Here is a 20,649-nt window from a genome sequence, read left to right as displayed (position 1 = left end):
AAGAATTTACAGATTATCTTTCATCCCTCAACTTCGTGTCACACATATCCGTCCCCACTCATTCCCATGGGCACACACTGGACCAGGTCTGGTCCCTTAACCTCCCTGTGGCTTCGGCTGCGGTCTCGCCGTGCCCATGGTCTGACCATAACCTCATCTCCCTCTCCATTCCCCGAAACCTGATGCCCAAAACCCCGCACACCAAAAACACCTGGGCGCGGAATTGGAATAGACTGGATTATCCCTCCTTGACCTCCTCACTCTGCAACTCCACTCCCATTCTCGCGGGCTTATCATCCGCCTCTCAAGCCAAGGCCATTAACACCTGGCTGGCTGGAGGCTGCGACTCAGTGGCGCCCTTACGACGCATTTCCATCCGCCGACCTAAGGACTCCAATAGATGGTTCAATGACCACCTAAAAGATCTCAAACTAAGCGCCCGTCGGGCGGAGAGGTAATGGAGGAAAAATTACAGTCCCTTATCAAAAACCCACTTCTTATCAACACTGGCTAAATACAAAACAGCAATCCTGGCTGCAAAAACCTCCTACTTTTCTTCAAAAATAACCTCTGCAAAAAACAAACCCAGGGAAATCTTCGGCATAGTGAATGACCTGGCATTCTCAGACCGAACCTCGTCCCAAATTCCTCCTTCCCAGCTTCTCTGCGACCAACTTAATACCTACTTCTTAGAGAAAATTGCTACCATCAAGACCAACATCCCACCACCCTCGTCTGCCTTCGTTGATACCTCCCCCCCTCCCGTCCTACGCCCTTTTACCTCCATCCCCCTTCTCACTCAGGACTCTTTTTTAGAGATACTTCCCAAAGTGAAGTCGGGGTCTCCTGCGGACGTCTGCCCGGCACGAGTCCTGCAGCAAATTTACCTCGGCTGCCCTGACCCCCCCATCGCCTTCCTCAACAGCTCTCTGGCACAGGGCGTAGTGCCCTCTGTGCTAAAGGCAGCTACAATAGTGCCCATCCTGAAAAAACCTGGCGCGGATCCTTCCATCTCGGCCAACTACCGCCCCATCTCCCTGCTACCCTTTCTGGGCAAGGTGATGGAACGCCACATCACCGCGGCACTTAGCGCCCATGTCGAGGCAAATGGAGGATTGGCATCCCGCCAAGCCGGGTTCCGCCCCAGGCATTCGACCGAATCAGTCGTGGTCGCAGTCTTAGACAAACTCAGAAGGGGCATGGATGAGAACAAACACCAGGCACTGGTCCTCCTTGATCTCTCCGCCGCCTTTGACACGGTGGACCATACCATCTTACTTACCCGTGTCAAGGCGGCTGGTATCGGGGGATCAGCTCTGGTCTGGCTCTCCTCCTTTCTGCGGGAACGCACTCAGGCGGTTCGGCTAGGCGACTTCACGGCCACCCCTCTCCCTGTCACTTGCGGTGTTCCCCAGGGTTCCTCTCTCTCCCCGTTGCTTTTCAATCTCTATATCTTTCCTCTCATTTTCGCACTCCAACAGCTGGAGGTCACCGTTTATAATTACGCGGATGACCTCCAGCTCATCTTTGATCTATCCCCCTCTCCTCTTTCTGTCTCTAACTTTCAGTCAACTATGACATTCATCAGGGACTGGATGAACCACAACCACCTTAAGCTGAACCCGGATAAAACCGAGCTGGTTCTCACTGGTGGTTCATCCAGCCCCTGGAACTCTCTCTTTTGGCCCCCCTCTCTCGGTCCCGCACCTACCCCTTCCACCACGGTCAAAACACTCGGCGTCAAAATAAACAACCAGCTCACTCTCCATTCACAAATTAGTTCCGTGGTATCCTCTTGTTTCCTCACTCTCCGCACGATCCGCACTGTTTCCCGTTTTTTTTCCCCCCAGGCACTTAAGATCATCATGGCCGCACTAGTGATATCGCGACTGGACTACGCAAACGCTCTTTACCATGGTATCCCTGCGTACAGCTTGCGTAGACTCCAGATTATCCAGAACCAGGCAGCTCGGCTGGTGTATGGCCTTCCTCGCTATCATCATTCCACCCCCCTTCTCAGGGAGCTTCACTGGCTCCCTGTAAAAGAACGCTCCCTTTTTAAGATCGGCTGCATGGCCTTCCAGGCCCGTCAGGGCACTGCCCCCGCTTTTATCTCTTCATTAATCAATCCGTATGTACCTGCAAGAGTTCTTCGGTCTTCCTCTAAGTCCCTTCTTCAGACCCCTCGTTTCACACGTAAAAAGTGGGGCGGGGCCAGCTTTTCCACCCTGGCTCCAACTTTCTGGAACTCACTCCCTGACCATCTCCGCTTTGCTACTCAGTACCTCCCCTTTCGTAGAGATTTGAAAACGTTCCTCTTCAGCCAGGCCTTCCCCTCTTAAACTCTTTTAATATCTCCTCTTATCTTTTCTTCTGGTCTTCCCCCTCTGTTGCCAATTCCCCTAGCGCCAAGAAACCGCAAGGTGTACGCTGCGCTTTAGAAATATTTTTTAAATTAAATTAAATTAAATTAAACAACAGAGACGCTCCTTCTAACACCTCATGGTGAAAGCCTGGAACAAAACTCCTCTACACCTCAGGACTTCCTCATCTTTCCCACAGTTCAGGAAGGACTCAAGACCTGGCTGTTTCAATGAGCATATCACCTCGCAGCAGCTAGCAACTCCAGCTCCCTGAGAGCCTCACTGATCATTTACCTCATTTCATAAACCATTGATTGATTGAAATGATCACATAGAGCCAGGGGAGGGGGCAGGGACATGCACCTGCAAAATGGAGGTGAATGGGGGAGGGCAGGCAGCAAGGGCAGTGAAAGGACAATGGACCATGGGACGGCAGGAGGGAGGAGTCAGGGGCATGCACATGGAGAACAAAGGATAGGGTGGAGGTGGTGGACAGAGGCAGCAGCATGACTAGAGAGTGCAGGTACCGGAGCAGTGGTAGCACAATGGCCCATGGAAGACATGAGGGTTGCAGCAGGGGCATTCACACTTAGAAAGGAGAGCAGGAGGAAGGTGGGCAGAGACAGCAAGCTGACCACAGAGGTCATGGGGAATGGGGTAGGGGCAATACATCAGACTTAGTAGTGGCAGAGGGAGGGGAGAAGGGGTTGGGGCACCATGATTACAATGGAGTGCAGGCAGGAGGTGTGTTGGTAGCACAATGGACCCCTGATGGCAGGAGGGAGAAGGCAGGAACATGCACATGGAAAATGGAGGGTATGCAGGAGGTGGACAGGAAGCGCAGGCGGTAAGGGCAGTGGCAACACAACTGACAGCAGATGAGAAAAGGGAGGGGGCGGGGACATGTACATAGAGAACCGATGACAGGTGGAACGTGGGCAGTGGCAGACAAAGCAAGCAAGCATGGAGGGCAGGTTGGAATAAGCAGAGGCAGCAAGCTGACCACAGAGAGCAGGAAGAAGAGGGCAGGGGCATGCACATGGAAAACAGGGTAGTAGGAGAGGAGCAGGAGCAGCAAGCTGACCAGGAAGGGCAGGGGCAGTGGCGGCACAACAGACCACGCACAGCAGGAGGGAGAGCAAGAGTAAGCATATGGAAAAGAGCAAGCAAAGGGCAGTAACCTGGCCATGGAGGGAAGGCACCAGGGACAGTGCAAGCACAATGTACCATTGGGGGAGCGGGAGGGGCAGGAAGCTGATCAGTGAGGCACGCAGCAGGGTCTGTACCACTAATAAAAATGGGGACCCCTGAAATTGAATGTAGGTAGAGAAGCAAGGGAAAAGTAAGCAAAACCAAAAACAAAACAAAAAGCTCTACCTGTGTGTTTTCAAATGTGCCATTCGTCATCTATTTAATGACTGCTCTGGCTTGACCATAGCCCATAATATTCACAACAGCCAAAATATATTAAACATTACTTTATTTTTTCATAATATGTAAATTGATATGTCACATATAAATCTCATATTAAAAGGTTATAGTAAAACAAGTCCCATTCCACACAAACCAATCATCACATACATACAATATCACACCCTAACATACTCAAGCAGACCACATATAAAGGTGTTCCATTCATACCAAAAAACATAATGTGAATCAAGCTCCCTCAACACGAAAATACAATAGTGTGATAAAGATTTAAGCAACATGAGTCATTGTCATAATGCAATGAACGTATGCAAAATTGTTTTACAATTTGTAAAATATTGGAAAGAAATATCGATCATTCAACATTGAGAAGAATTTTTCCAGGTATATTCATTAACTTTCCAAGAGGGGTAAGTCAAATAAGTTCATGGAGGGAACACATTCCAGCGCCAACGCGCGTTCCCGCGAAAAGACCCTTCTCTGGGTCTCACCTTCTTCAGGGCGTATACAATGATTGTGGAAAAAATAGGTAATAGGACCTGTCTGAAGCAAATAAGCAAAAATATAAATCAACTGTAACAAAATTCATAATATTCTTAACAAAATAAATGTGAATATTCACAGTTAATGAATATACCTGGAAAAATTCTTCTCAATGTTGAACGATCAACATTTCTTTCCAAAATTTTACAAATTGTAAATCAATTTTGCATACGTTCATTGCATTATGACAATGACTCATGTTGTTTAAATCTTTATCTCACTATTGTCTTTTCGTGTTGAGGGAGCTTGATTCACATTATGTTTTTTGGTATGTATGGAACGCCTTTATATGTGGTCCGCTTGAGTATGTTAGGATGTGATATTGTATGTATGTGATGATTGGTTTGTGTGGAATTGGACTTGTTTTTCTATAACCTTTTAATATGAAATTTATATGTGATATATCAATTTACATATTATGAAAAAATAAAGTAAGGTTTAATATATTTCGTCTGTTGTGAATATTATGGTCTATGGTCAAGCCAGAGAAGTCAATAAATAGATGACGTATGGTACATTTGAAAACATATAGGCAAAGTTTTTTGTTTTGTTTTTGGTCACGCAACAGGGTCTGTGACAGCACAGCAGACCACAGAGGGCAGGAGGGGCACCCACATGTAAAATGGTGGGAAGGTGAAAGGTGGGCAGGTGCAGCAAACTGACCATGGATGGAAGGCCAAAATGATCGGGAGCACCATGCTGACCATGAAGGGCAGAAAGTAGGGGGCAGGGACATGCACACCGAAATAGAGGGCTGGGGGAGGGTTGTAGGGTCAGCAAGTTGACCATGAATGACAAGCGGCAGGGTCATAGGCAGGATGGAGGGGCACACACATGTAGAACAGTGGACAATAGGTGGACAAAAAGGGCGGGTCGAGGCAGGGACACAAAGCTTACCAGGGAGGGCAGGTGCCAGGACAGTGGCAGTACAATGGACCATGGAGTACAGGAGTGAATTGGTGGGGCATGCACACGGAGAATGGAGTGCAGGGCAGGGGGGCATACTTTTCTCTGCACACTACGTATGTTTTCAATAGTTTTTGGCACTACTTTCCAACTTCATTTTGATTGTTTCTATGGGTCAATAGTAGACTATTCCACATACTTAAATTTACTGGAGGTAAACCACTGTTTTTTCTTCTTCATTTGCAGTAGTTGTACACCTTCCTCATGTTGAATGGACAAGTAGAGTGTTCACTAAATTTTGTGAAGGCACATCTCACCACTTCAGTAGCCCTAGCAGCAGCCCACTTGTTGCACTCTTTGTGAGGGGTGTTTCAATAAAGAGTTCTATCTTGAGCTCCAACTTTTCTCTCAAGAAATAATATATGAAGGCAAATATGTCTCTACAGAGAATATTTTGCAGCTCCTCTGCACACTACTCCAAACCATGGTCACTTTGTGCTACTCACACTTTCTCACGTTTAACTCCATGCTGATCTTTGAGTATGAGGTTTCAGGCACATATGTTTGGAAGCAGGGGAGAGCAACTTCAGTTTCAGTCTGGATTCTTTTTTCCTATCTACTTACTGCAGTCATAACTGAAAACAAGAGAACATAAAGCTCTACTGGTTTCAATCAATCAAGCAATAAAATCATATTTCAAAAGCGCTACTTGTCACCCAGAAGGGTATCTAGGCACTGAGTGCTGATCTTAGTTGCAAAGTCTGGTCTTGAGTCCCTTCTTGAATCCAGTCAACTATGGTGCAGTGCGTAAATGGAGTGGTAGGGTGTTCCAGGTTTTGGCGGCAAGATGGGAGAAGGAGCGTCCTCCGGTGTAGCAATGGAGTATGAGTGTTAGTTCGCTATTGAGTATGATGCAGAGGTTTCAGGCGTGGTCCTATGGTGTGAGGGCCGGTCTGAGTTCCGATGGCCACCAGGAGTTGATCCATAAGGTGGTGTGCTTGCCGAAGAGTAGGACTTCTGTCTTGTCCATATTGCGTCTGAGGCAGTTGTCCCTCATCCTTGCTTAGATGCTCTTTCTATATTTGTGGAAGTTGGACTTTAATGAGGTGAGGTTTTCTGAGAGCGATAGAATGAGCTGGATGTCGTTGGCATAGGAGATGATAATGATGTTGTGAGATCTAACGATGTCTGTGAATGGTGTCATGTAGATGTTGGAGAGGGTTTCTACATATTAAATCATTTTCAACAGTTTTCGAGCATAGACTATTCCACATACTTTTCAAAGAATCAAAACTGCTGTTTTTACTTCTTCAGATGAAGTAGTTGCATACTTCACTCGTGTTGAGTGAATCAATAAGAAAGAATGGCTTAACATTACCTTCTTCAAAAGAGGCTGAAGGAATCTAGAGAGACGATGGAAGTTTAAAATGCAAAAGCTTGACTTCAACAGAAAAGTCAAAACTAAGATTAAATGAAACAGCAGGAAAGTTTGGGAATGCTCAAGACAGGAACAAGACGGAAGGGCACAGATGTGGACATAATTTACACAAAAAAAATTGCGGAAAACATTACCCTGCAAATGACAGCTGTTCATGATCTGTTATTCTCATGCTTTGTGGTCAATTTTTACTGCAAGTGGCACATTCCCAGGAAATTATCCCCGCAAATGTCATGTAATTATAAGGGACTTTAAGTCCCAAACGTAATGCGAAATTCACAAGATTATGCAAATTACACCAGCGTAATGTAAATTTTACCCAGGCCTAATAAAACATTAGTGAGTATGAATCAAAGGAAAAAACCCTAATGGGTTTTAAATACTGATTTTATGGAGTAATAAAGCCAGAAAGCAAAACCAGTAGGGGATGAACTTGAAATCACAAAAAAAGTATCACTCTTACCATAAGTGCCATCAGAAAGAGGCAACCCCATGTCCATGTGCAAAACTGTAAGAAATTGGGTTACTGGTTGATTGGGGGTGAGTCCCGGTCAAGCAGCAACCAACAATCCTTGTCAGGGTGAGGCACAAGCTAATCCTAAATTAACCTGTGCTCAACCCTGTGGAAGCTTGGAACTGAGCTTAACTTAGAGGCAATGTATAAAGTATTTGTGCAACATTTCAAACAGTAATAAAGGTAAAGCACCACACAAACGGGATCCCACACCATGTTAGAAAAATAGAGTCATAGAGTAATCAGAACAAGACTAGAACCACAAAAATCCAATCGTTAGAACTGGAAATATGCAATTTTAAAGATGTCAGTGAAATAGCACCAAAAAGCACAAAGCGGCAACTGTGGATAGATGTTAGTGCCAGACACAAGTTCAGGTCAACTGCTAGGGAGCACAGGCCAGTTACAGGGATCCGTCTAGGACAGCTGAAAAAAGTATCTTAAATCCCGGTTTGCAGATCTTAGTGAGGGTCCATGTCAAAGATGTGTTGTGCACAGCTGCTGCCCATGCAGCTAAGACTGGTCGGGCCGGGTTAGGGGAGGATTCGACAGATGACCGCGAGGGAAAATTAAATACGTAAATATTATCCCCTTGTTGTCGTCCGTCAAAATCCCCCCACCTGGCCCCACTGCCCCACTGCTCTTACCTACCTAGGCCGCGGATGTGCAGCTGAACCGATGAATCCATTATGAGATGCAGCGAGGCCATGATGCAAGGTCCTCAATGGTCCTCAAGGATCCCCTTGATGAGGGCTTGCAATGTGAAGTCTGGCATCGCGGATGAGTTACGCAGTCAGGGGATGCGTTGATTCTGCTATGAGGCTGTAATGAGGAGGCCAGCGGCATCATTGATCCTCCATGAACAAGGAATGCAAGGGTCTGTGCCAATGATGCAGCGCACAATGGTGATTCCTGTGAGGCATTGAGCTACGATGCTATGCAGGTCTTTTCGACAGTGGAGATTCAAGCATAGCGGCGAAGCATTGGTTTGGGTCAGGGTTGCGCCACGCAGCACAGAAGATTTGTCAATTCTGCTGGATCCACAGAGGCTGGCAGGGCACCTTAGACCCACTTCCAAGGGTCAAGGACTGGGATGGCATCACTTGGCAGGGTAGACTTAACGATAGCAGAGTCCATGTGGTGGTGTTGAGGTTGTTGTGCTTTTTTTGCCTGAGGCTCTATCAGGAGGGTCAACAGAAGCAGGTCCAGTCCTTGTCACCCAGGTAAAATGGCAGCAGGTTAGCACAGCAGGGTAGCAGTTTCTTAAGAGCAGAAGTCCAGCAGAGCGGCAGTCCTTTGAGCAGCTCAGCAGCCCTTCTTCCTGGCAGAGTATCCACTGGTCCAGAAGTGTACTGAAGGGTTGGTGTCTGGGGTCCAGATTTTCTGGCCAGTTCTGTCTTTGAAGTGAGAGAAGTGAGAGAAGCTCTAGAGGCATGCCTTTGAAGTGAACATCCCACGCTACAACCACATCACCAGCCACCTGAGAAACCTTCACCTGCTACCTGTCAACAAAAGAATCATTTCAAGCTTCTCACACACACCTACAATGCCCTCCACAATGGTGGACCTGCATACCTCAACCACCTCCTCTCGTTCCACACTCCCACCAGACATCTCCACTCTTCCCAACTGGCCCTGACCACCATCCCATGGAACTGCAAGACCACAGCTGGTCTCCAACCTTGCTGTGAAGATCTGGAACGTCCTGCCTCTGCACCTCAGGCAATCACCATTGCTGATGCAATTCAGGAAGGACCACAAGACCTGGCTCTTTTAATGAACGCAAGGCCCACGCCCCCAACTTAGTGCCTTGAGACCCTCACAGGTAAGTTGTTGCGCTTGATAAGATTTTTGATTGATTGATTGATGTGCCCTGCCTTCCTTGCCCTGAACTAACTATGGGGGAAGGCAGCCTTTTGTGTGGAGGCCCTACACAGCCTATTCAAGTCTAAGTAGGGGTGTGCCCAGCTCCTTCCTCCAACCTACCAGCGATGGCCAATCCAGGCCCACCTAAGCTCCTTGTTGTGTTTGGCTGTCTAGGAGAATCACACAAAGCCCAACCGTCAATTGCACCCAGTCATGTGACACAAACAACAAGCTGCAGGCACCAAATGGCTAAGGCAGGAAAATGCCAACTTTCTAAATGGAAATATATATCACAAATGGAGGGAAATTTAGGACCCTAACAGCACATGGATACTGGGTGGCGGTATAAAGGTGAGATGGAATCACTCTCCTGAAAACAAGATCAAGGAATGGACAGAGGGGGTAGAGACGCAGTACTTTTTAACAAAAATAAGGCATAAAAGTTCCACTCAGAGAACCTATGTGTTAGGCCAACAAGACCTCATATAATCCTTAACACAAATGTTTACAAAGAGATCTTGTGCAAATAAAAAAATGCATGGATGAACAACAAACAAAGGCTGGTTTGACAGGGATTGTAAAAAGCTGAAAGCAGAACTGCAAACACTTACCCACACTTGTAGGAGCCCTGGAGAAAATTAAGAAAATCAGAAGCAAATACAAACACATGGTGAAACAAAAGAAAGAAGCTGCCTCATTGAACTACCTAATGCTAATGCTAATGCTCTAAAAATCTGTCCTGGAGAGAGATGCAACTTCCTTTTGGCAGAAGACAGGCAATTGTTTGGGAGCAAAAGAAACCACCTGGAGACAAACATTTCTGAAGAAAACTGGATAAGAAACTTTCCTGCAACATTACATTTGCATAATAAATTGCCTAGGAACAATTCAAAAGCCACAGATTTGACAGGTATATATAGAGAAACAAGATTTGAAAAAAAAGGTAGGAGAGGCTTTTTCAAAAGTGTATTTAAAGAGGAAAAGTTAATGGGAGCTTTATACGCTCTATTAAAAGTCAATGCTCCAGGACCAAGCACGGTACCAGCGGACTTCTTAAAGTATTGCCCAGCCTGGTGACAAAATATACATTTAGTGAATTGTATAGAGTTTGCCCTAATTAACTTCTGCACTCCATTTTGGCATAATAGTATAATAGTACCACTGTACAAAAAGGGCCCAAATAATGATCCTAAGTCCGTTAGACCAATCAGTTTAATTGATACTGACTGTAAATTATTCTACAAAATGATATGTAGAGCTCTGAAAGAAGGGATCTAAAAATACTCAATCTCACCCAAGGAAGCTTCAGAGATGGTCTGCCCACCATTGATCAGATACTTATGTTTCTTCATATAGTTAGCAAACACAGTACCATACAAAAGATGAACATATGACTCTGTAAGTGACCCTTCACTGCTTTATGTCTGCTTTCAATCTTATCCCTAGACATCGGTTACAGAGAAAACTGCATGGCATGGGGTTGAACTCTGTTTTACTATCTGTGGTGTTCATGATGTATTCAGATACTAGAGCCCAGGTCAGACTAAGTATATCGCAGCAAAAGATTTTCCTACACAAGTGAATTAAAGAAAGGTTGTCTGCATGCAAAGATATTGCGCTACTATATATGAACAGTATTCTGGCATTCATAGTGAGATAGTGAGGATAAATCAAGCTGCGTTAGCTAATGAAGGATCTAATCTTCTGGCTTTATTATATGCCTATGATTCCATTCTAATAGCAATAGCCCCAAGAGCAGTGGTGACTCACTGGGAATAGGGTGGTGCGGCGGGGCGGTGGGTGGTTGTATTAAAATCAATTTAAAAAAAATAAACTTACCTTCTCGCCAAGCCGCCTCTCCTCTGTGCTCTTCAGGTCTGCTACAGCAAGGGAAGCACTCAGGCTTCCTGGCTCTCCCAGCCAATCACAACGCTGCAGCACATTGATTGGCCGGAGTGTCCTGCTTGGACACTTAGGCAGTGCCTGGGGAAGCTGGGCATGTTCTCCACTGGGCAGTACAATGGAGCCAAATGGAGAACATGACACGTGCGCATGTCGGTTTGGCCATCCCTAGAGAGCAGGCCAAACTGTCATGTGCACTTAGAAGAGTGCAAACCACTCCTCCCCTGCACTGGCGTCACAGAACTAGCCCCTCCCCAACTCCTGCATAGAAAAAGAATATCATAATAAGGTCCTGTTATTATCATTTTCTTTTTGGTCTGCTGAAATAGCAGTAGCACTATGCTCTTCCACCTTAGCCCAAGAGCCTACATGCACAACTGACAAGATAAAGACAAATGTTACCAAGAAAATGAGGTGAAAATGAGCAACCAGAGGACGAAAACAATGATCTCCACAAAGTACAGAGAAAACATCAAATCCTTTGAGATAAATGATACAATGCTGGAAAAAGCAAGTAACAGTTTAGGGCTTTCATTACTGAACTAACTAAAGTGGAACAACCACATCAAATCAGCAATAAAAAAATTAGAAGCTGCCTTAAATGTTATTTGCAGAATGGTATACGGTCATGGCCATTGATATTCAACACATATAGACTGAGTGGTTATGGCAATACTAGGAAGCCAAATTGTTTGACTATGAAAATAGGTGCCTGCAAAAAAAAACTTCTAGGGTTCACTTCTGATGCTCCTTCAGGGATTTCTCTCCATTGCACAGAAATTTGAAGTTGGCTCACCGTATATCCAGAGCAGGTGCCAAGCAGTGCCCACAAAATACATCTAAAAAGAATGAAATCATTTAAAGAAAATCTGGTTGATAAAGTCTTTCATCTAAGCTACAAGTCACAATTCCCCACCAGCTAGGAGAAGGAAACGAAGAAGCTCCGCATATTTGTAACATTAGCAAATATGGCACTATGATCACTGATTAATAAAAAGTTGAATGTTCTATTCAGCAATCAAGTTGACATGTTACATATGCAGGACACATGCAAAGCCTTAAAGACATTTCACCCAACAAAACGATCAGGGTTGTTTGATCCCACGCAGCAAGTTACCTAGTTAAGCTAACAAACTCTTTAGAATGAAGATTTGTTGCATATGCCAGGAGTGGAGAATTGCCACCAAAACACTACTGTGGAAGGGAAATCAAGTGAACTCATATATTTGCCAATGCGGACGGATTGAAGACCTGACCCAATTTGTGCTGAATTGTCCACTTCACAACTATATTAACGAGAAGACCTTTAAACAGAGATTACAAAGTAAGCATTTGGAAAATCATGAAAATGTCCTCTTCTTTCTACATAGTCACACCCCAGAGCAAGTGCTTTGACTCCTGTGAAGGTTTATGGTAAAAAGTTGGAAGGCAAGAGAAAAGTACATGAAAAATGCGTTACAAACTGACGAGCTCACCGTTTCCCTGGATGCACCAGAAAGGAAGCATGAACCTCCAGAAATGAGGGACTACTCATCAATTGAAACTTAAACTGTAGATAATGGTAGAAATTTGGAGGTGGGAAGAAATACAATAAACATTGTGCCCCTCCAAGAAATCTAGATTGGTGATAGTTGACCAACTGGACTGAAAATAAAGGGGACCCTGCCATAAATGGTTGGTCTTATGCAGTTTCTCTTATCTTTCTTTCCTGCTTCTTTCTTCCTTTTTTCCTCAACCGTATTAATTTTCTTTGTAATATATGTGTTAATCTTAATGTGTTAATATATGTGTTAATGTGTTGATATATGTGTTAATATGTGCGAAACGCAGAGATATTGCAGAAATCACCTATTAAATAAATTCAAATATTCAACAGTGGTAATAAATTGCATATTATACTTTTAACAACTACATATATGGTTTATGTGGATTAATATGGTTTACATTTTTCATGTTTTTTTATCATAATGTATTAAGCAACACCAAGATTCAAGGGGTTACATTGGTGCAGTAAGGACTTATGACAGTGAGATTGTTTCAATGTGTAATATACTCCTTACATGTTTCTGTGAGAGTGTAAAGTGTTTTTCAAATTTGAATTTTGCGGTAGTGGTAATAAAATTGAATTCAAAATCTTTACTCTAGACCATGCACATATATCTTGAGGTTCAGATTACATTTCTAAACCAATTTGTCTTCATGCTCGTGATTTGCAACTCCTTGGTAGCAATGTCCGGCACATGTACAATCAATTTTAGCAGTCACAAATTGAGATTCGGAAGGCCCTCAGATTTGTTGCTCACTCCCAAAGTCACAAGAGTAGCCAGGTTACTAACTCACTAAAGTCCTAGTTCTCGAAGGAGTGCAGACATAGAAAGACCCAACTTTACATTGCAATTGAATCCAAGAATATAACCCTTGTGAGAGTTTTAAGAAAGACGTATAATCTAGCTATAACAAGAGCCAAAGGGGAATGGGCTGAGACCAAGTGGAGACTTGTTGGGGAAGCATGTCCCCGTAAAGACTCCAAAAAATTCTGGTCTTTAGTTGCTAGAGGGGAACCCGATAGCCATCCACCAGTAGCTAACAACTTCTCAGCACTCACCTGGCAAGATCACTTAGCTCCCTTTACTCTTGTCCAGCCACCTCCTCCTCCCAGGTAACCCCTTTTAAGCTTCCTCTAGTCAATGCTAATGACCTTTTTACTCTGAGTGACATTCTGGGTTCGATTGAGCCAATCATTCCATCTAAAACCCCTGGTCCAGATGGAACCCCGGACAATCTCTTCCTGCATGATAAAACCAACTGGTTGGTGTTAGACCTGACATCCTTGGCGTGGGTTTTTCCCCTATCTTTTGCCTCTGCTACCTGGATTTTTGATGCTGTGATGGATTTTGTTTTTGCTGGTTTAGAAGCTTTGGACACTCTGCCACTGCTAATCAGTGCCAGAGTGTAAGTGCTCCCTGTGTAAAATATCATATTGATTGGATATACCTGATTGGCATATCTGTATCACCATGAAGTCCCTAGTAAAGTGCACTGTGTGTGCCAGGGCTGGTGATGACAGATGCTACTAGTGGGTCTGCAGTGCTGATTGCGCCACCCACCTGTGTAGCCCTAAAATGGTGTCTCAGGCCTGCCACCGCAGGCCTGCCTGCAGTCCCCGGACTGCCATGTCCTCCTGGCCAGTGTCCACACTGACCGGGCCTAACCCTTCCCTTTTTATACACGTCAGTCATCCCTATGGAAGGCCCAAGGTACCCCCCTGGGCAGGGTGCAGTGTATGTAAAAGGTAGAGCATGTACTAGTGCAGGTAACATGTTCTGGTAGTGAACAACGGCCCTTTTGTGTGTTCACTGCTGCAAGGTTATCTTGCTCCATAGGCTAACATGGGGGAGGCTGGTGCCAATGGCTATCCGCCTATCTTCTCATAGGAACAAGATAAGACATGAGTGTGTGATATCCCTGAGCTCAGCATTTAATAACACATCTTTTAGGAGAGGTTGTTTTTAAATCCTGAGTTGGAGAATAGTACTTTTTAGAGAGTAGCTGTTCTCTTGTCTGACCCTTCTGTGTGCCTGGGCATGCTTGTGGATTGACTGTCTGGTTTGAGAGTGACAGGGGCTGGGGATCCCCCAGGAGGTTGGCTGAGTTGGCCCTTTGCTGAATGGCGATATTTGCAAGTAGAGTGGAGGGAGGAGGTAGCACCTGGGAGTGAATAGGGATGTGCCTGCCTGCCACAGTGCTGGCTCCACCTCCTGCTGGGCGGCTGACGACTCTGCCCCTCACTCTGAAAGGAGAGAAGAAGACAGGAAAACAAAGTGCTCCAGCAACACCCATAACTAGATCAGACCGGGCTCAGGGCCCACTTGCACAAAGACTTCAAAGACTTTTAGGGGTATAAGTAAAAGACCCCTGACAAAAGATTTTTAGATTCTACAATCAAGAGGAACCTCTGCTGAAAGACGGACTGCTGAACGACTGAAGGAAGATTGCCTTGCTGTGTGCTCTAAGGGCTGACCTGTTCTGCTGTGCAACTGAAGCTGAGGAGGAGAAGGGGCCTTGCTGTGTGCTGTGGCCCTGCCTACTTGACCTGACAAGACTTTGCTGTGTGCTGTGTCTTCAACACTGAATCTTCAAGGGCCTGAGAAGAGCTGGCCTCCTGTTTTGCAACCCAGGGACAGAAAGGTTGCCAAGACTTTAAGACTCTGCTGTGTCCCCTCTGTGCTGCTGTGTGCTGCAAGGACCGTGGGCTGTTTCTGCAAAGTTCCTAAACATCAGCCCCGGGGAGTGCGCTAGCTGCTCTCTGTGTTGCTTGAGAGCGCCGCGCTGCCCCTTGCCTGGAATCGACTGCCGTGAGGAAAAGGTCGACGTGCTTATCGGCACGTGTATTGCGGTGGCCAAGAGATCGTGGGCGTCCCCTGAGCTGCTGCGAAGCTTGGCGGTGTCTCGATCGACCCGCTGACTCGGGGTGCCTCGAGACATCCTGCCCGCAATTCACCGCCACGGCCCGGGGCCCGAAATCGCTTCGAAGCTGTGTTTCCCCGTTCCGCAAAGCCGCGGAGAAAGGAGCGAGAAGGCCGCGGCCTGATTGGTTGGCGGCGGAGGCTTGGCCGGTTGAGCCGCACTGCGATTGGCTGACACCCAGTGACGTCCGCCGTCGTCACTGGAGGCTCATCGAGGGAGCCGCGACCGGATTGGTCCATCGCTCCGGAGCTGGGGTAGCCCCGCACCGAACAGCCTGAGAGGAGCGTGGCTATCTAAACACCAAGAGCCTACGAACTGATTCTTTTTCGTGAGTACTGAATCACACAAAGAGACTAGAGACTATCTTCTTACGATCTTGACAACGCAAGAAAGCGAGTAATGTGCAAACCCTTTTGATACTTGATTGCCACTGCTGGAACTAGATAAAGTTATATTTTTGATATACTTACCTGTGTGGTCTACGTTTGTGGTGTACTAGGGGGGTCATTGTGGTTGTTACGTGCAAATACTTTACACATTGCCTTGGGGATAAGCCTGTCTGCTCGAGCCAAGCTACCTAGAGGGTGAGCAGGGGTTATCTACCGTGTGTGTCCCTGTACCCTGACTAGAAGCAAGGGTCCCTATTTGGTCTAAGGTGCTTACCTCTGCCAACTAGAGACCCCCAGATCTAACATTGGTGGTCAGCGGTGCGGATTAGAACCAGTATTTGCACTTGACCTGCAGTGATTCTTTGTACATCACTAGTCTAGTTAGCAGTTACATATTGCACAAAGTTTTTGGAAGACCTAGGAAGCATCATGTCTCTGAATGGAGTAGGCGAGGAGGTGGAATTGCAATTTGAAGTAGAAAAGTTGCTCACATATAAGAAGGATCAACTAATGCAATTCTGCAAACAGCTTGGATGCCCAGTGAAGGGCAGCGCTAACAAGGCAGAGCTACAGAAAGCTCTAAGGGCCTGGTGGGAGGCCAAAAATGGTGTGACAGAAGAAGCTACTGGAGAGGATGGTACACCGGAGGACGGATTTGGATCCGATGATTTGCCAGTGAATAGGCCAGCGCCTAGGGCTGGCAGCACCCATTCCAGTAGGGGCCTTTCTCCAGAGGAACTGGAGGAAAATCAGAGGATTAGGGCCCATGAGATTGAACTTTTTAAGCTCAAAGCTCAAGCAGAAGAGAGGAAACTGCGCCTTGACAGTGAAAAGAAGGTGGAGGAGAGGAGGAATGCTCTCGCTTTGGAAGAGAGAAAACTCCAGTTGGCTCATGAGTTGAGCATGAGGGAGCTGGACATTAAAGCTAAACAGGTGGAGTCCAGTCCGAATGGTGGCAGCGCACAACCAGTACAGGCGGGTAAAGTATACATACCGAAAGATTTGGTGCAGAATTATCAGAGGGGTGAGGATATCTATGCATGGTTTAGATCCTATGAGCTTGCCTTGAAGATGAATGAAGTGCCTGAGAAGAGTTGGGGAGCAGGTTTGTGGAAGCATTTTGAGGCCTCTGGGAGGGATGTCTTGGCACCCTTAGAAGCAGCAGGTACCTTAACCTACCCCACTATGAAGGAGGCCTTATGCCTCAGGTATGGGCTTACACCAGAACAGTACCGCCAGAAGTTTAGGAACTTCAAGAAGCTTGATTCAAGTACTTGGGTGGAGTGTGTGAGTATGTACAGGCGTGCACTGGAAGGTTGGATAAAGGGCAGCAAAGTTACTGATTATGTGGGGTTGTGTCACTTGATTAGTTGGGAGCACTTGAGTAGTCTATGTGTTCCAGAGCTGCGCCAGCATCTTTTAGACAGCAAGTTAACTGATCCCAGTGAGCTTGCTAAAGAGGCAGACCGCTGGACTAGCACCAGGGTCAACAAAGGGGTGGTAAGTATCCCAGCCAAGGGTGGACAGGGTCCCCAGCAGAAAGGTGGGGAGGACAAGGGTAACAATAAGGAGTTCTCTAAAGGGCCCCAAAACAGTTCCCAGGAGAAGGAGTCCGAAGCCCCCAAGCCTAAGAAGTCTTGGCCCCATAAGGGCAGACAGGATAACAGACCACCGCCTACTTGCTATGCTTGTAGGGAAGTGGGGCACGTCGCCCCTAAATGTCCCAAGAAACCCCCAGCACCAGCTGCTGCTCCAGTCCCAGGGTTAGCTAGTGTAGCTTTGGGAGGGGATTTGATTTCCAGTGGGGAAGAGGGATTAGCTATGATGACCCTTGTCTCTTTAGGAGACCAAGAGATGGTCCAGGATACCTTGATACCCGCTAACACTAAAAAATACGGGCAAAAGGTGACCATCAATGGGAGGGAGATAGAGGCTCTGAGAGACACCGGGGCTAGTGTGACATCTGTCAGGTGTCAGTGGGTGTCTGAAGAGCAAGTCATTCCCAATGTGCTCCGCCCAGTAGTGGCAGCTGACACTTCAGTGCGCCTCTGCAAGATGGCGCGTGTTCCCTTTACATGGGGGGGAGTCTCTGGTACCTTGGAAGTCTGTGTCAGTGATGCCTTGCCAGTAGATTGTCTGTTGGGTAACGACCTGGAGAGTTCTCCATGGTAGGACGTAGAGCACAGAACTCACTTGGAGATGTTAGGACTGCCAGCGTGGATCTGTGTATCCACACGTGCCATGACAGCCAGTAAGGGTGGATTAGTAGAACCGGAGCCTGGAACAATGGCCCAGGAACCTGTCAGGAGAGGAAGGGGCAGAGGGCGCGGGAAACCGGCCCCCACTGTTCCCACGGTCCAGGAGGAAGCAGAACCTGAGGGGGATGCCCTGGAACCTACAGGGGAACAGGTGGCCGAACTGGGGGAATTGACTGAGCTGACCCATTGGCAGCAAGAGGGTGGTCCCTCCAGGGAGGAATTCTGCCAGGCTCAGAAGGAGTGCCCTTCTCTCATTGGTGTGCGGCAGCAGGCTGCAGACCAGGCAGCGGGCCTAGGGTCCAAGGAACATTTGATTTACTGGGAGGATGACTTACTTTATAGTGAGCCTAAGTTTGCTGAGCCCGGTGCAGCCCGTGTGCTGGTGGTACCCGAGCGCTTCAGGAACTTCTTACTGGGTCTGGCTCATGACGTGCCTCTCGCAGGACATCTGGGGCAAGACAAGACCTATCACAGGCTTGTCACCCAGTTCTACTGGCCCCAGATGAAGAAGCATGTCAGTACCTTTTGTAAGTCTTGCCAAACATGCCAAGCCAGTGGTAAGAGCGGAGGAAAGTGCGTGGCACCCCTCCAACCTTTTCCTGTGGTGAGCACCCCTTTTGAGCGGGTGGGCATTGATATCGTAGGGCCCCTGGACCCCAAGACTGCCTTAGGCAACATGTTCATCCTGGTCTTGGTGGACCACGCCACCTGGTACCCGGAAGCAGTCCCTCTCAGGACAATCACAGCCCCCGTGGTGGGCCGTGCATTGATGGGGATCTTTTCCCGCGTGGGGTTCCCCAGAGAGGTGGTCTCCGACCGGGGTACCAACTTCATCTCTAGGTACATGAAGTCTCTGTGGGAGGAGTGTGGGGTAACTTATAAGTTCACCACTCCTTACCACCCTCAAGGAAATGGGTTGGTTGAAAGGTTCAACCGCACCCTGAAAGGTATGATTATGGGCCTAGCGGAGCCCATGAGACGGAAGTGGGACGTCTTGTTACCATGCCTGTTGTTTGCCTACAGGGAGGTGCCTCAGAAGTCCTTAGGGTTCAGCCCCTTTGAACTGCTGTATGGCCACCCTGTTAGAGGACCTCTCATACTGGTGAAAGAGGGGTGGGAAAAATCCCGTGGGAAAACCCCCAAGGATGTGTTCAGCTATGTGCTGGCCATCCGCAACCAGACACAGCGCTTCAGGAAGCTCGCTCAAGAGAACCTAGAAGCCAGCCAGGAGGAGATGAAAAAATGGTACGACCAGAATACCACTCTGGTAGAGTTTCATCCTGGGCAGAAAGTGTGGGTGATGGCGCCGGTGGAGCCTTGTGCGCTCCGTGACAAGTGGACCGGGCCATATGAGGTGGTAGAGCGCACGAGTGAGGTGACCTACCTGATCAACATGAAGACTCCTAGGCAGCCCCAGAGAGTCTTGCATGTGAACCGCCTCAAGCCCCACTTTGAGAGGTCTGAAGTGACAATGCTCATGGCTACAGATGATGGTGGGGAAGAGGATAGTGATCCTCTCCCTGACCTCCTGGCAACCAAGGAGCAAGACGGGTCAGCGGATGGTGTGGTCCTCTCGCCCACCCTGACCCCAGAACAGCAGAGAGACTGTCACCAGGTGTTGGGTCAGTTCGCCTCCCTGTTCTCCCTGACCCTAGGTGTCACCAATTGGTGCGTCCATGATGTGGACACTGGAGATAGTCTACCGGTGAAACAGAAGTTTTACAGAGTAGCTGACAAGGTCAGGGCCAGCATCAAGGAAGAAGTTTCCAAGATGTTGGCGTTAGGGGTAATTGAGCCCTCCAGCAGTCCCTGGGCTAGCCCAGTGGTCCTCGTTCCCAAGAAAGCTGCTACACCCGGTGGCCCGCCAGAACTTCGGTTTTGCGTGGCCTACCGTGGGCTCAATGCGGTCACCAAGACTGACGCCGACCCATCCCCAGAGCTGATGAGCTCGTGGATCGGTTGGGAGCTGCCAGGTATCTCAGCACCTTTGATTTGACTTCGGGGTACTGGCAGATTGCCTTAACTGAGGGGGCAAAGGAGAGGTCGGCATTTTCAACACCAGAGGGGCATTTCCAGTTTCGCGTCATGCCCTTTGGATTGAAAAATGCCCCTGCCACCTTCCAGAGACTGGTCAACCGGGTACTGATCGGGCTGGAGCAATTCAGCGCCGCATACTTGGATGACATTGCTGTGTTCAGCTCCACTTGGGAGGAACACTTGCAACACCTCTGTGAAGTGTTGAGGGCTCTGCAAAAGGTAGGCCTCACTATCAAGGCCAGTAAGTGCCAGATAGGGCAGGGATCAGTGGTGTATTTGGGACACCAGGTGGGGAGCGGCCAGGTGGCGCCCCTACAGGCGAAGATTGATACCATTCTGGCTTGGGAACCCCCCAAGACGCAGACCGAGGTGAGAGCCTTTCTAGGACTCACCGGGTATTACCGACGGTTCATCAAGGGATACGGCACCATTGTTGCCCCCTTGACAGAACTAACCTCTAGAAATCAGCCCAGGAAAGTGAATTGGACCGAGGCCTGTCAAACTGCTTTTGATGCCCTGAAAACTGCAATGTGCA

The sequence above is a fragment of the Triturus cristatus genome, chromosome 8 (assembly GCF_964204655.1).
Source record: "Triturus cristatus chromosome 8, aTriCri1.1, whole genome shotgun sequence".
Classification (NCBI taxonomy): domain Eukaryota; kingdom Metazoa; phylum Chordata; class Amphibia; order Caudata; family Salamandridae; genus Triturus; species Triturus cristatus.
Note: the sequence above shows the minus strand (reverse complement) of the source record.